Raw genomic sequence first — 16,900 nt, forward strand, 5'->3', positions numbered from 1 at the left:
ATTCTATTTGTTCTGACAACTTGTCGCCTGTCCACATGTTTTGTTTCGTTGTCTGTCTCCCCCTTCTAGACTGTGGGCCCGTTGTTGGGTGGGGACCGTCTCTATATGTTGCCGACTTGTACTTCCCAAGCGCTTAGTCCAGTGCTCTGCACACAGTGAGCGCTCAATAAATACGATTGAATGGATGAATGAATGAATGACCCAGTGGGAACCACCCCACAGCCCTGACTCTCCCCTCTCCATCCCTGACTGTCCTCCAGTGACCCAGCAGGGACCATTTCACACCCCCGGACGTGACCCACCATGGACAATCCAACAATCAATCAATCAATCAATCGTATTTATTGAGTGCCTACTGTGTGCAGGGCACTGTACTAAGCGCTTGGGAAGTACAAGTCGGCAACACCCCCGACTCTCCCCTCTCCATCCCTGACTCATCCTCAGTGACCCAACCTGGACCATCCCACAGCCCTGAGAATTGGCTATACAATGGAATACACATCCGTACTTAAGTGCTGAATTAGCACTTGATTTTTTTTTATGGTATTTGTTAGCACTTGATTTCTTTTATGGTATTTGTTAAGTGCTTATTATGTGCCCAGACATTGTCCTAAGAACTGGAGTAGGTCCAAGCTAATCAGGTTGGATGCAGTCCCTGTCCCATAAGGGGCAACAGTCTTCATTCCCGTTTTCCAGAAGAAGGGATTGCCAGATTTTTCCGTCTCCCGGGGCCCTGCTCTTTCCACTAGGCCAAACTGCTTCTGTAATCAGCTTCTGTAAGAAGCAGCATGGCTTAGTGGAAAAAACTCAGGCTTGGGAGCCAAAGGACATGGGTTCTAATCCTGGATCTATCACTTGTCTGCTGTGTGACCTGGGGCATGCCACTTAACTTCTCTGTGCCTCAGTTCCCTCATCTGTAAAATGGGGATTAAGACTGTGAGCCCCCTGTGGGACAACCCCATTGCCTTGTACCTATCCCAGCGCTTAAAACAGTGCTTGGGCATTTAATAAGCAGCAGCGTGGCTCAGTGGAAAGAGCACAGGCTTGGGAGTCAGAGGTCATGGGTTCTAATCCCCACTTCACCACTTGTCAGCTGTGTGACTTTGGGCAAGCCACTTAACTTCTCTGGGCCTCAGTTACCTCATCTGTAAACTGGGGATTAAGACTGTGAGCCCCATGTGGGACAGCCTGATTGCCTTGTATCTATCCCAGCGCTTAGAACAGTGCTTGGCACATAGTAAGTGCTTAACAAATGCCATCATTATTATTATTATTATCATTATTATTATTATTATTCTGTGAGAAACAGCATGGCATAGTGAGAAGCAGTATGGTGTAGCAGATAGAGCACAGACCTGGGAGTTGGAAGGTCTTAATAATAATAATAATAATAATAATAATAATAATAATGGCATTTGTTAAGCACTTACTATGTACAAAGCACTGTTCTAAGCGCTGGGGGGGATACAAGGTGATCAGGTTGTCATCATCATCATCAATCGTATTTATTGAGCGCTTACTGTGTGCAGAGCACTGTACTAAGCGCTTGGGAAGTACAAGTTGGCAACATATAGAGACAGTCCCTACCCAACAGTGGGCTCACAATCTTAATCCCCATTTTACAGATGAGGTAACTGAGGCTTAGAGAAGCAAAGTGACTTGCCCAAGATCACACAACAGACACGTGGCAGAGCCGGGATTCGAACCCATGGCCTCTGACTCCCAAGCCCGGGCTCTTTCCACTGAGCCACGCTGCTTCTCTCTCTTGGGTAGTAATCCCAGCTCAGCCACTTGTCTTCTGTGTGACCTTGGACGACTCACTTCACTTTTCTGTGCCTCAGTTACCTCATCTGTAAAATGGGGATTGAGCCCCAGTTGGGACCGGGACTGTGTCCAACCTGATTTGCTTGCAATCAATCAATCAATCAATCGCATTTATTGAGCGCTTACTATGTGCAGAGCACTGTACTAAGCGCTTGGGAAGTACAAATTGGCATCACATAGAGACAGTCCCTACCCAACAGTGGGCTCACAGTCTAAAAGGGGGGGACAGAGAACAGAACCAAACATACCAACAAAATAAAATAAGTAGGATAGAAATGTACAAGTAAAATAAATAAATAAATAAGTAAATAGAGTAATAAATATGTACAACCATATATACATATATACAGGTGCTGTGGGGAAGGGAAGGAGGTAAGACAGGGGGATGGAGAGGGGGACGAGGGGGAGAGGAAAGAAGGGGCTCAGTCTGGGAAGGCCTCTTGCAGTCACCCCAGCACTTAGTATAGTGCTTGGCACATAGTAAGTGCTTAACAAATACCACAATTCTTATCATTATAATTAATAATAATTAATTATTTTCTTATTTATGGACTATGAGAGCTGTTCCGGGCTCAGGACAGGAGAGGGCAACTCTGCTCTTGAAAATGGCTGTCTCACCTCCGCCCTTGGCACCAGAAGAAGCCGGGCAAGTTGGCCCAGCCCCACCAGGCCCCGGGGCAGACAGTCACTCCCTGTCTCTCTCACGGCAGTTTTTCTTTTCTTTTCGTGATATTTCTTAACCGTTTACTATCATCGTCATCATCATCAATCGTATTTATTGAGCGCTTACTATGTGCAGAGCACTGGACTAAGCGCTTGGGAAGTACAAATTGGCAACATATAGAGACAGTCCCTACCCAACAGTGGGCTCACAGTCTAAAAGGGGGAGACAGAGAACAAAACCAAACATACTAACAAAATAAAATAAATAGAATAGATATGTACAAATAAAATATATAAATAAATAGAGTAAAAAAATATGTACAAACATATATACATATATACAGGTGCTGTGGGGAAGGGAAGGAGGTAAGATGGGCAGCGTGGCTCAGTGGAAAGAGCCCGGGCCTTGGAGTTGGAGGTCATGGGTTCAAATCCCGGCTCCGCCGATTGTCAGCTGTGTGGGCAAGTCACTTCACTTCTCTGGGCCTCAGTTCCCTCATCTGTAAAATGGGGATGAAGACTGTGAGCCCCCCGTGGGACAACCTGATCGCCTTGTAACCTCCCCAGCGCTTAGAACAGTGCTTGGACTGTTTAGACTGTGAGCCCACTGTTGGGTAGGGACCGTCTCTATATGTTGCCAATTTGTACTTCCCAAGAGCTTAGTACAGTGCTCTGCACATAGTAAGCGCTCAATAAATATGATTGATGATGATGCTTGGCACATAGTAAGCGCTTAATAAATGCCATTATTATTATTATTATTATTTGCACATAGTAAGCACTTAATAAATGTCATTAATAATAATAATAATAATAATATTGGTATTTGTTAAGCGCTTACTATGTGCCAAGCACTGTTCTAAGCACTGGGATAGATTCAAGGTAATCAGTTTGTCCCACGTGGGACTCACAGTCTTAATCCCCATTTTACAGATGAGGTAACTGGGGTCCAGAGAAGTGAAGTCGCTTGCCCAGGGTCACACAGCTGACAAGTGGCGCAGCCAGGATTAGAACCCATGACCTCTGACTCCCAAGCCCGGGCTTAGTAGACACGTTCCCTGCCCATGAATTTGCAGATTAGAGGAGCTCAAAAAACACTACTGTTTGATTCAATCCAGAAGTCCTACAGTCTTTATTCATCTCATTCTCCTGGATTCCTTTTCTGCCATAATATCTTAACTGTCTGCCACTCTTCTGGAGCAAATTCTATCAATTATTATTATTATTATTATTATCATTATTATCATTATTATTATTACTATGTGCCAGGCACTGTACTAAATGCCACGGTAGATGCAAACTAATCCGGTGGGACACAGTCCCTGTCCCACACGGGGCTCGCCGTCTTAATCCACATTTTATATATAAGGTAATTTAGGCACAGAGAAATGAAGTGACTTGCCCGAGGTCACACAGCAGACAAGAGGCGAAGCTGGGATCGGAACCCAGGTCTTCCAACTCCCAGGCCCGGGCTCTTTCCGCCAGGCCACGCCGCTTCTCACTTTGGATCCGCCAGACCATACCATTTCCCGTCTCTGTGGCCTTCCTGAGATCCCTCCTCCTCCAGGAAGCCTTCCCTGATTCAGGTCGCATGAATCTAACACTGCCCTGGGGCTTATGTATTTATATCTGTCCTCGGCCGTTCGTACACATGTATATTTAATTGAATAGTCAATTATTTATTTTACCATCCCATTCCGATGCCCTTGTGTGATATCGGGTCCTGATATCATTAAAAGAAAAGAAAAACTGGCCGTGAGAGAGACAGGGAGTGACTGCCTGCTCTTCCTCTTTGAGTCTTCTCCTTCTTCCTGCTCAGTCTATTTGTAAATAATTCATGACTATCAGTCTCCCCTATTCGATCCCCAGTAAGCACTCAATAAATACCACTGATAAAATAATAATGGTATTTGTTAAGCGCTTACTATGTGCAAAGCACTGTTCTAAGCGCTGGGGGGGATACAATGTGATCAAGTTGTCCCACGTGGGGCTCACAGTCTTAATCCCCATTTTTACAAATGAGGTAACTGAGGCTCAGAGAAGTTAAGTGACTTACCCAAAGCCACACAGCAGACTTGTGGTGGAGCCGGGATTCAAACCCATGACCTCTGACTCCAAAGCCCGGGCTCTTTCCACTGAGCCACGCTCCTTCTCTGATAGACTGCTTGAGATCCCTCAAGGGCAAGGGCTGTGGTTTTTGCTTCTGTTCTCCCTCCCAAGAGTTTAGTAATAAGTTTTGGTACTTAGGACTGTCTCTATATGTTGCCAATTTGTACTTCCCAAGCGCTTAGTACAGTGCTCTGCACATAGCAAGTGCTCAATAAATACGATTGATGATGATATTAAGCATTTTTTTTCGTGACCAGCACTGTGCTCAGTGCTGGGACAAATACAAGATTAGTGGTTTGGGCTCACAGTCTAAGAGGGAGGAAATTGAGGCCCAGAGAAGTGAAGTGACTTAATAATAATAATAATAATAATGGCATTTATTAAGCACTTACTATGTGCAAAGCACTGTTCTAAGCACTGGGGAGGTTACAAGATGATCAGGTTGTCCCACGGGGGGCTCACAGTCTTAATCCCCATTTCACAGATGAGGTAACTGAGGCACAGAGAAGTTAAGTGACTTACCCAAGGTCATCCAGCAGGCAAGTGGCAGAGCTGGATTAGAACTCAGGTCCTCTGACCCCAGGCCTTTGCTCTATCCACGAGGCCACGCTGCTTGTCTGCGGTCTGCGACAAATGACGAACCCACCCAGTAATAACAGTGATGGTGTTTATTTAAGCATTTACGATGCCAAACACTACTGTAATAAGACTGTGAGCCCGTTGTTGGGTAGGGACCGTCTCTATATAATAATAATAATAATAATGGCGTTTATTAAGCGCTTACTATGTGCAAAGCACTGTTCTAAGCGCTGGGGGATACAAGGTCATGAGGTTGTCCCACGTGGGGCTCACAGTCTTCATCCCCATTTTACAGATGAGGGAACTGAGGCACAGAGAAGTGAAGTGACTTGCCCAAAGTCCCACAGCTGACAAGTGGCGGAGGTGGGATTTGAACCCATGACCTCTGACTCCAAAGCCCGGGCTCTTTTCCACTGAGCCACGCTGCTTCTCTATATGTTGCCGATTTGTACTTCCCAAGCGCTTAGGACAGTGCTCTGCACACAGTAAATATATATAATATATTTATATATTATATAAATATAATAAATAAATTATTTATGCTCAATTATTAATAATTATTAATTATGCTCAATAAATATAATTGAATGAATGAATGATGGAAAATTGGCACTTTATTTTTATGTAGAGCAGAATTCTGGGATGAGAAACCGGGTATGTGTTATTTATTACTGTGCCCGGGACTCCAGGATTTACAAGAGAGACATTCTGTAGAAGTGGATGCAATGAACACTGCAAATAGAGTAGGAAATCAAATGTGCAGTGAACGCCTCAGACAGAGTAGGAAATCAAATGTGCCCGAGAACGGGGAGGTGCTTGACTTTCCTGTGACTCCTCTGGGAAAGATTAAGGCTCGGCTGGAGGGAGGGAGGGAAGGGTCTTCTTCACTGCGACCATCTGCTTGGGCCCCTGCTGTGGACCCGGCCTAAATGTTTAACCTGCAAAGGTGACTTGTCAAAAGTGCTGAGGAAAATAATAATAATAATAATGGCATTTGTTAAGTGCTTACTATGTGCAAAGCACTGTTGTAAGCGCTGGGGAGGATACAAGGTGATCGCGTTGTCCCACGTGGGGCTCCCAGTGTTAATCCCCATTTTACAGATGAGGGAACTGAGGCCCAGAGAAGTGAAGTGACTTGCCCAAAGTCACACAGCTGACAATTGGCGGAGCCGGGATTTGAACCCATGACCTCGGACTCCAAAGCCCGGGCTCTTTCCACTGAGCCAAGTAGAGGAAGACGGAAAGGGTAAGGAGAAGGGCTTACTTTGTCATTTACTAGCAAATGACAAAAGGAGAGGTAGTGTGGCCTAGTGGAAAGAGCCCCGGCCTGGGAGAAGGAGGACCTTTCTCCTTTCTCCAACCCCTTTCTCCAACCCCCCGGCTCTCAACACTCTCTGCTACTCTCCCATCCTTCCCAGCGGTATCCTCAGAGGAACTCTCCTCCCTCCTCTCCAGTGCTACTCCGGCCACCTGTGCTTCTGACCCCATTCCCTCTCATTTTATGAAATCTCTCGCTCCATCCCTTCTCCCCTCCTTAACTTCCATCTTCAACCGCTCACTCTCCCCCTTTTAGACTGTGAGCCCACTGTTGGGTAGGGACTGTCTCTATGTGATGCCAATTTGTACTTCCCAAGCGCTTAGTACAGTGCTCTGCACATAGTAAGCGCTCAATAAATACGATTGATTGATTGATTGATTGATTGGCCTGGGTTCTAAACCCGGCTATGCCACCTGTCTGCTGAGGGACTTGGGGCAAGTCACTTCATTACTGTGGGCCTCGGTTACCTCATCTGAAAATGGGGATAAAGACTGTGAGCCCCACGTGGGACCGGGACTGTGTCCAACCTGCTTATCTTATACCTACCCCAGCGCCTAGTACAGTGCCTTGCATAGAATAAGCACTTAACGGATAACACAATTATTGAACGGAATGATGCCTTTGAGTATGGGTTCCAAAGTCAAAATAGCCCCTCAGGGGCTCTCCATTCCTTCCAAGATTTCCAGACCTTGGTGGAAACCCAGGAGGGTGGGATCCACGTCTGTTGGGGAGAGCAATCAATCAGTGCTATTTATTGAACGCTTATGTGCAGAGCACTGTTCTAAGCACTTGGGAGAGTACAATACAATGGAGTTGGTAGACACATTCCCTGCCCACAAGGACTGCAAGCCCCATGCGGGATGGGGACCTTATGCAACATAATTCATTCATTCATTCAATTGTATTTATTGAGCGCTTACTGTGTGCAGAGCACTGTATTAAGCGCTTGGGAAGTTCAAGTTGGCAACATATACAGACGGTCCCTACCCAACAGCGGGGATAATTAATTTGGTCCTACCCCAGTGCTTAGAACAGTGTTTGACACATAGTTAGTGCTTAACATATACCATTAAAAAAAGGATCTTATAGTCTTGAGTATTTTAGGGATAGAGAGCAAAATGGAGTATTTATTAATAGTAATAATAATAGTAATGGCATTTGTTAAGCGCTTACTATGTGCCAAACACTGTTCTAAGCACTACAAGGTAATCAGGTTGACCCACGTGAGGCTCACAGTCTTAATCCCCATTTTACAGATGAGGGAGCTGAGGCACAGAGAAGTGAAGTGACTTGCCCAAAGTCACACAGCAGACAAATGGCGGAGCCTGGATTAGAACCCACAGCCTCTGACTCCCAAGCCCAGGCTCTTTCCACTGAGCCACGCTGCTTCTCTATTGTTTACTGTGTGCTGGTCAGCCAGTCAATTGTATTTATTGAGAGTTTACCGCGGACACTGCACTAAGCGTTGGGGTAGGAACATGCTGATCAGGTTGGACGCCATCCATGTTCCGCTCAGGGCTCACAATCTTAGTCCCCATTTTACAGATGAGGTAACTGAGGTACAGGGAAGTGAAGTGACTTACCCACGGTCACGCTGCGGACAAGTGGAGGAACTGAGATTAGAACCCTGGTCCTTCTGACTCTGAGGCCCGGGCTCTACACTAAGCCACGCTACTTCTCTGCTTCTCCGTGTTCTTCGACAGATGAAGGAAAATTGGCATGCTATTTTTACGTAGAGCAAAATTCTGTAGAGCAGAAGTGAAAATAAAGACTTTTCTACTTATTTTATTTTGTTGGTATGTTTGGTTCTGTTCTCTGTCTCCCCCTTTTAGACTGTGAGCCCACTGTTGGGTAGGGACTGTCTCTATGTGATGCCAATTTGTATTTCCCAAGCGCTTAGTACAGTGCTCTGCACATAGTAAGCGCTCAATAAATACGATTGATTGATTGATTGATTGATTTTCTTCCTCAGTTGGAGATCTGAAGCCATTAACTGGCTCTCAAACCGCTTACTCTGAGTGTCTGAGAGAGAGGGAGAGACAGAGTCCCTACAGAGAGAGAGACAGAGACAATGCCAGGGAGAGACTCTCCCCAACCAGCCTCCATAGGGATTCTGTGAAACCATTTTTTCTTTTTCTCTCATGGCCTCATGAAGGCTAATTTCCACAGGATTGTGACAATCAGACCGATCTCGTGGCAATAAAAATCCAAACAGCTTCCCCCGGAATCTCGGCTGGAAAGTTGGGGAGGAAAGCAGCCAGGGTTCATCGGAGAGGGCCCTCTCAGGGGACAGTATAATTCAAGTGGAAACAACACAGACCCAAGAGTCAGAGGACCTGAGATCGAATCCCGGCTCCGCCACTCGCCTGCTGTGTAACCTTAGGCAAGTCACTTCACTCCTCTGGGCTTCAGTCTCCTCATCTGCAAAATGTCATCCTTTCTAGTTAGACTGTGAACCCCATGTGGAGAGCTATTGTGTCGGATTATCTTGTATCTACCCCAAGGCTTAGTACAGTGCTCAGCTCACACTAAGCGCTTAAGAAGCAGTGCTTAGAGAAGCACTAAGTGCTTAGAGAAGCAGTGTGGCTCAGTGGAAAGAGCACGGGCTTTGGAGTCAGAGGTCATGGGTTCAAATCCCGGCTCCGCCACTTGTCAGCTGTGTGACTTTGGGCAAGTTACTTGACTTCTCTGTGCCTCAGTTCCCTCATCTGTAAAATGGGGATTAAGTCTGTGAGCCCCATGTGGGACAACCTAATCACTTTGTATCCTCTCCAGCGCTTAGAACAGTGCTTTGCACATAGTAAGCGCTTAATAAATGCCATTATCATCATTATTATTAAGAAATACCACCATTATTCCTCTAGACTGTAAGCTCCTTGTGGGCAGGGAATGTGTCTGTTATGTATTGTATTGTACGCTACCAAGCATTGTATTGTATTTATTGAGCACTTACTGTGTGCAGAACACTATACTGAGCACTTGGGAGAGCACAGCATAACACTATAACAGGCACATTCCCTGCCCACAGTGAGCTTACAGTGTAGAGGACTTAGTACAGTGCTTAGTACAGTGCTCTGCACACAGTAAGCACTCAATAAATATGACTGATTGATTCAGCGGACAACACATATGAACTCGGTACTGAGATTGTATAACTACAATGACTTAGTGGCTCATGGAAAGAGCCCGGGCTTTGGAGTCAGAGGTCATGGATTCGAATCCCAGCTCTGCCACTTGTCAGCTGGGTGACTTTGGACAAGTCTTTGTGCCTCAGTTACCTCATCTGGAAAATGGGGATTGACTGTGAGCCCCCCCATGGGACAACCTGATCACCTTGTAACCTCCACAGCACATAGAACAGTCCTTTGCACATAGTAAGTGCTTAATAAATGCCACATTATTATTAGTGCTACCTGCAATCAGTGAATTAATCACTCATCTTTATTGAACACTTACTACTACTCCTACTATAAAGATGAGATTTCTTAAGCGCTTACTATGTGCCAAGCACGGTTCTAACCCCCGAGATAGATATAAGTGCTTGGCACATAGAAAGCACTTAAGAAAGACCATCATTATTATTATTATTATATAAGATCACTAATTTGGACGCAGTTCCTGTCCCTTAGGGGAATCACAGTCCAAAGGGGAAGCAGCGTGGCCCTGTGGATAGAGCATGGACCTGAGACTAAGAAGAACCTGGGTTCTAATTACGGCTCCGCTGCTTGTCTGCTGTGCGACCTTGGGCAAGTCGCTTCACTTCTCTTGTGCCCCAGTTACCTCATCTACAAATGGAGATGATGACTGTGAGCTCCTCGTGGGACAAGGACTGTGTCCAACCTGATTGGCCTGTATCTACCCCAGCACATAGAACAGTGTTTGGCACATAGTAAGCATTTAACAAATCCCATCATTATCATTATTAATATTGTTATTACTGCAATGTAATGGGAGTGAAAATCTCATGTAAAAAATGAGCCTACAGGGTGGGTCAGTCCTAGCCCTACTGTAAAAATCCATTGTCTAGATCATTTGTAAAATGGGGATTAAGACTGAGGCCCATGTGGGACAACCTGATTACCTTGTATCTACCCCAGTGCTTAGAACAGTGCTTGGCACATAGTAACTGTTTAACAAATAGCATCACCATCATCATCATCATCAGTTGGACCCCCTTTCTTCTTTTCTTTCCAACCTCCCCGCCCACGCCCTGCCTCTAGCCTGGAACCCCCTCCCTCCTCATATTTAGACTGTGAGCCCACTGTTGGGTAGGGACTGTCTCTATATGTTGCCAATTTGTACTTCCCAAGCGCTTAGTACAGTGCTCTGCACATAGTAAGCGCTCAATAAATACGATTGATGATGATGATGTTCCCACAGACAATGACTCTCCCCACTGTCAAAGCCTTACTGAAGGCCCATCTCCTCCAAGAGGCTTTCCCTAAGCTCTCCTTTCCTCTTTTCCCACTCCCTTTACATCGCCCTGACTTGCTCCCTTTATTCATCCCCACTCCTTTTATTCATAAAGGGAATAAACTCCCTTTATTCATCCCCACAGCACCTTCTGTCCATATCCGTCATTTAGTTATTTATATAATAATAATAATGATGGCATTTATTAAGCACTTACTATGTGCAAAGCACTTTTATGTCTGTCTCCCCTTCTAGACTCTAAGGTCGTTGTGGGCAGGGAATGTGTCTGTTTATTGTTGTATTGTAGTCTCCCAAGCACTTAGTACAGTGCTCTGAAGCAAGTAAGCACTCAGTAAATATGAAATATGAAAGACTGAATGACTGACTGACTGCTATGTTTCTCCCTGCCTCCCCTTTCAATCAATCAATCAATCAATCGTATTTATTGAGCGCTTACTATGTGCAGAGCACTGTACTAAGCGCTTGGGAAGTACAAATTGGCATCACATAGAGACAGTCCCTACCCAACAGTGGGCTCACAGTCTAAAAGGGGGAGACAGAGAACAGAACCAAACATACCAACAAAATAAAATAAGTAGGATAGAAATGTACAAGTAAAATAAATAAATAAATAAATAAATAAATAGAGTAATAAATATGTACAACCATATATACATATATACAGGTGCTGTGGGGAAGGGAAGGAGGTAAGACGGGGGGATGGAGAGGGGGACGAGGGGGAGAGGAAAGAAGGGGCTCAGTCTGGGAAGGCCTCCTGGAGGAGGTGAGCTCTCAGCAGGGCCTTGAAGGGAGGAAGAGAGCTAGCTTGGCGGATGGGCAGAGGGAGGGCATTCCAGGCCCGGGGGATGACGTGGGCCGGGGGTCGATGGCGGGACAGGCGAGAGCGAGGTACAGTGAGGAGATTAGTGGTGGAGGAGCGGAGGGTGAGGGCTGGGCAGTAGAACAAGAGAAGGGAGGTGAGGTAGGAGGGGGCGAGGTGATGGAGAGCCTTGAAGCCCAGGGTGAGGAGTTTCTGCCTGATGCGCAGATTGATCGGTAGCCATTGGAGGTTTTTGAGGAGGGGAGTAATATGTCCAGAGCGTTTCTGGACAAAGATAATCCGGGCAGCAGCATGAAGTATGGATTGAAGTGGAGAGAGACACGAGGATGGGAGATCAGAGAGAAGGCTAGTGCAGTAGTACAGACGGGATAGGATGAGAGCTTGAATTAGCTTTCGTCTCCTGAACACGAGGGCGAGAGCTTGGCCTTCTTCGGAGAATGGGGAGACCGAAGGGCTGACTAGCGAAGGCTGGAGAGCGTTTCCTGAGGCAAAGTTTCATGCTGGGGAGGTGCAACTCAGTAAGCAGGTTAGAACAACAAATCACTCACCCTGGCTTACCCAGAGAGTGACGACATGGCCGGGAAAATCCACGGCTGTCTGTAGAAATGTCCAACGCCGGAGTTGGAAATGCGGTTCAGTCGTTACTGCGTTCATCAAGAGCTTATTCTATACTGAACACCGAGCTGAGTGCTGGGATAATAATAATTGTTGTATTTTTTAAGTGCTTACTATGTGCCAGGCACTGCACTAAGTGCTGGGGTAGATATAAGGTACTTGGGTTGGACACAGTCCCTGTCCCAAACAGGGCTCACAGTCTTCATCCCCATTTTACAGACGAGGTAACTGAGGCCCAGAGAAGTGAAGTGTGGGACAGGGACTGTGTCCAACTTGATTAACATGCATACATTTCTCCTTCCCTCTCACTCCGCAGGATGGGCCGCCAGCGAGCTCACGGAAACCGGATCCACCGAGAACCACCTGTTCAAGTCGAACACCGACTTCAGTCAAGGGCAAAAATCGAGCGAGAGAACTCTCCCCTTCCCCAGGTCTCTCGTTCCCGTCGGAGATAATGAATGATGTACTTCATTGGGTTATGCCCTGACACATGCCTGCTGTTGAATCTCCTCAGAATGCTAATTACTCACCAGAAAAACACATCTACTCCAGCCAACCACCCACGGCACGTTTTGTCAGAACTTGCAAGGCCGGGCTAGGCCTCCTGGCTTAAGTGCTGAGGATGGATTTCTGAGGCTAATTCAGGAAAACCCAATAAGGTATGATTATGTTCTCACATGTTTCTCCCCTCTGCTCCCAGCTCAGCTCCATAGAGTGGATCCCAAAGGAGAATTTAACTTCTTAAAATGAAATTTAGGGAGAGGCACCAGTTCATTCTAGGCTAGGATTCTACTGAAGGCAAAAGAACGGAGCCAAAATGAGATAAAAACATGAGAGAAAGAAAGACGAGGGGTGTGAGGGGGAAAACAAAAGTTGCTTTTTCCTCCAAAACCCATATTAGGATTTTTTTCTTTGTTGGGTTTGCAATGTAAGGAGACCACCTTCTTCCACTTACTTCAAATAAATTTTCTGCTCCCACTGAAAGGAAACTTTAAGGAAGCATCTGCTTCTTCTAAGGCATGATCTAGACTGTAAGCTTGTCATGGGTAGGGAATTTATCTGTTTACTCTTATAGTGTAATCTCCCAAAAGCTTAGTATAGTGCTCGGCACACAGTAAGCGCTCGATAAATACAACTGAATGAATGAATTATAGAAGCTCTTTGTGGGCAGGGAAAGTATCTACCAACTCGGTTGTATTATATTAGCGAAGCAGCATGGCTCAGAGGCTCTCTCTCCTCCCCCTCCCCATCCCCCCCGCCTTACCTCCTTCCCCTCCCCACAGCACCTGTATATATGTATATATGTTTGTATGGATTTATTACTCTATTTATTTATTTATTTTATTTGTACATATTTATTCTATTTATTTTATTTTGTTAATATGTTTTGTTTTGTTGTCTATCTCCCACTTCTAGACTGTGAGCCCACTGTTGGGTAGGGACCGTCTCTATATGTTGCCAACTTGTACTTCCCAAGCCCTTAGTACAGTGCTCTGCACACAGTAAGCGCTCAATAAATATGATTGAGTGAATGAATGAATGAAAGAGCTGGGGAGGTTACAAAGTGATCAGGTTGTCCCACAGAGGGCTCACAGTCTTAATCCCCATTTTACAGATGAGGTAACTGAGGCCCAGAGAAGTTAAGTGACTTGCCCAAAGTCACACAGCTGACAAGTGGCGGAGCGGATATTTGAACCCATGACCGCTGACTCCAAAGCCCGTGCTCTTTTCCACTGAGCCACACTGCTTCTCCATTGTTGTGTTGTACTCTCCCAAGCACTTAATACAGCACTGTGCACACAGGAAGCGCTCAGTAAATACAACAGACTGATTTCCACTGGATCCTCCGTAAGACTGGTTTAGCGGAAAATGCCTGCCTTACCATCGTCATTTAGCTCTGCGAGGTGGGAGGTAATGAAAGGATTTTGATGCATGGGAGGATAATGACGTCAAAATACGGAAAACTCTGGAACAAGCGAGGCTGGAAGGCTAAATAATGATGGCCTGTTCTCTCGCAGGGCAGAGAGAGAGTGGGTGCCAAACAACAGTCTTGGTTACTGACACAGCGCCCCAGCTACTGAATGAAAGACCTCAACGCATCTGAGGTCTAAACCGCAGCACGGCATTGAATCTTCTTTTAAAATGATATTTGTGAAGTGCTTACAATGTGCCAGGCACTGTACTAAGCACTGGGGTAGATACAAAGGTTGTCAGATTGGACACCGTTCCTGTCCCACATGGGGGTCCCAGTCTTCATCCCCATTCTACAGATGAGGTAACTGAGGCCCAGAGAAGTGATCTGCCTTAAGGTCACAAGGCAGATTCAATCACGGTGCACGCAGCCAAGGGCCCTAAACGTTGTGCAAATTAGCCTGTTGAGAGGCCCATTGCTGAACCAATCCATTTTCTTCTTTTTTTCAATGGTATTTGTTAAGTTCTTACTATGTGCCAGGAACTGTACTAAGTGCTGGGGTCGATACAAACTAATTAGTCCCTATCCCTCATGAGGTTCACAGTCTCAATTTCTGTTTTACAGGTCAGAGAACTTATTTTGTTAATATGTTTTGTTTTGTTCTCTGTCTCCCCCTTCTAGACTGTGAGCCCACTGTTGGGTAAGGACCATCTCTATATGTTGCCAACTTGTACTTCCCAAGCGCTTAGTACAGTGCTCTGCACACAGTAAGCGCTCAATAAATATGATTGATTGAAGCCCAGAGAAGTTAAGTGACTTGTCCAAAGTCACCCAGCTGAAAAATGGAGGAGTCAGGTTTAGAACCCGGGTCCTTTTGATTCGTAGGTTGGTGCTCTAACCACCTGGCAACGTTGCTGATCTCCCATCGGTCAATCAATCCGTAGTATTTATTGAGCACTAATTGTGTGCAGAACACTGTAATAGGCACTTGGGAGAGTACTATAATATTAATTATGGTGCTTGTTAAGTGCTTACTCTGTCCAGGCACTGTACTAAGCGCTGAGGTGGATACAAGCAAATCGGATTGGACACAGTCCCTGTCCCATGTGGGGCTCAGTCTCACTCCCTATTTTACAGACGAGGGAACTGAGGCACGGAGAAGTGAAGTAACTTGCCCAAGGTCACGCAGCAGACAAGGGGTGGAGCCGGGATTAGAACCCAGGACCTCCTGACTCCCAGGCCCTAATTCGATCCACTAGGCCGACTGCTATGGAGTTAATAGATCCGTTCCCTGTCCTTATATCTCCCCCACTGCCGAGCAGATGGCCTGCCGCATAAGGAGCCCTTAATAAATACCATTAAAAATAAACAGAGGAATTCAGTTTAATCAGCAGAGTACCTTTCAGATGAGGACCAACAAATCCTCTGCAAATACGACATCGTCAACCGTCAACATTCCTGAGACGGAGATGCCAAGATCATTTTGTAAGAAGGCTCTCCTCCTCCCCCAACCTCCAATCTCGGTTGAACAAAGAGGTGGCTTCCCGCTTCTCCCCTCTGTATTCATAGTCTTCCCATTCACCTTCCTCTTCGGTTTTGTCAACGTTCTCGTTGTCATCTGAAGAGCTGAAAGAACCTCAGCGTGGTTTCCCCATTCCAGCTGGAGGCAGGGAGGTAGAGCGCGCCTGCTTTTGTCCCGAAGCGAAGACCGAGTGGCCATAAAAAACTTTCCTCTTCTGCCAGAGGAGATGGAAACCGGCCAATCCTTCTGTTCGGGATGAATTCAATCTCGGTAACCCGGCCCGGCGCTGGGAACTTAATTCATCAAGGGGCTCGGCTGGTCAGTGACGCGGATTCCTGATGAACCGGCCAGTAGGATGGGATTTCCTTCGAGGCATTTTTGATTGATACAAAGGGGGTTGATTCTCCAAATCGTCCAGGATGGGCAGGGCGGGAATCCACATTATAGAAATGTGGTCGGCTCTGCATCTCCTCTAGACCGTCAGCTCGTCGTGGGCGGGGAATATGTCCGTCGCCTGCTGATTTGTACTCGCCCAAGCGCTTAGTCCAGTGTTCCACACACAGTAAGCGCTCGATAAATACCATTGATTGATTGAAGAGGTGACCGGGGATGCCACCCAACGCAAGCCTTTTGCAGGGGCTTTATAAATGCGGGGCCCGTTGATGACTGAGGTGAACTCACCACGATGCTTGACACTGGGCCCAAGCGACATAATAATCAAAACTGAGGGATTTGTTAAGTGCTTATTATGTGCCAAGCATTGTTCGAAGGGCCGGGGAAGAAACAAGGTAATCAGGTTGGCACAGTCCCTGTCCCACCTGGGGCTCACAGTCTTAATCCCCATTTTACAGATGGGGAACTGAGGCACAGAGGAAGTGAAGTGACTTGTCCAAGGTCACACAGCAGACAAATGGCAGAGCCGGGATTAGAACCCAGGTCCTTCTGACTCATGCTCTTTCCACTAAATCTTGATATATGCTTGTACATATTTATTACTCTATTTATTTATTTATTTATTTTACTTGTACATATCTATTCTATTTATTTTATTTTGTTAGTATGTTTGGTTTTGTTCTCTGTCTCCCCCTTTTAGACTGTGAGCCC

Source organism: Tachyglossus aculeatus, chromosome 14, assembly GCF_015852505.1.
Source record: "Tachyglossus aculeatus isolate mTacAcu1 chromosome 14, mTacAcu1.pri, whole genome shotgun sequence".
NCBI lineage: Eukaryota > Metazoa > Chordata > Mammalia > Monotremata > Tachyglossidae > Tachyglossus > Tachyglossus aculeatus.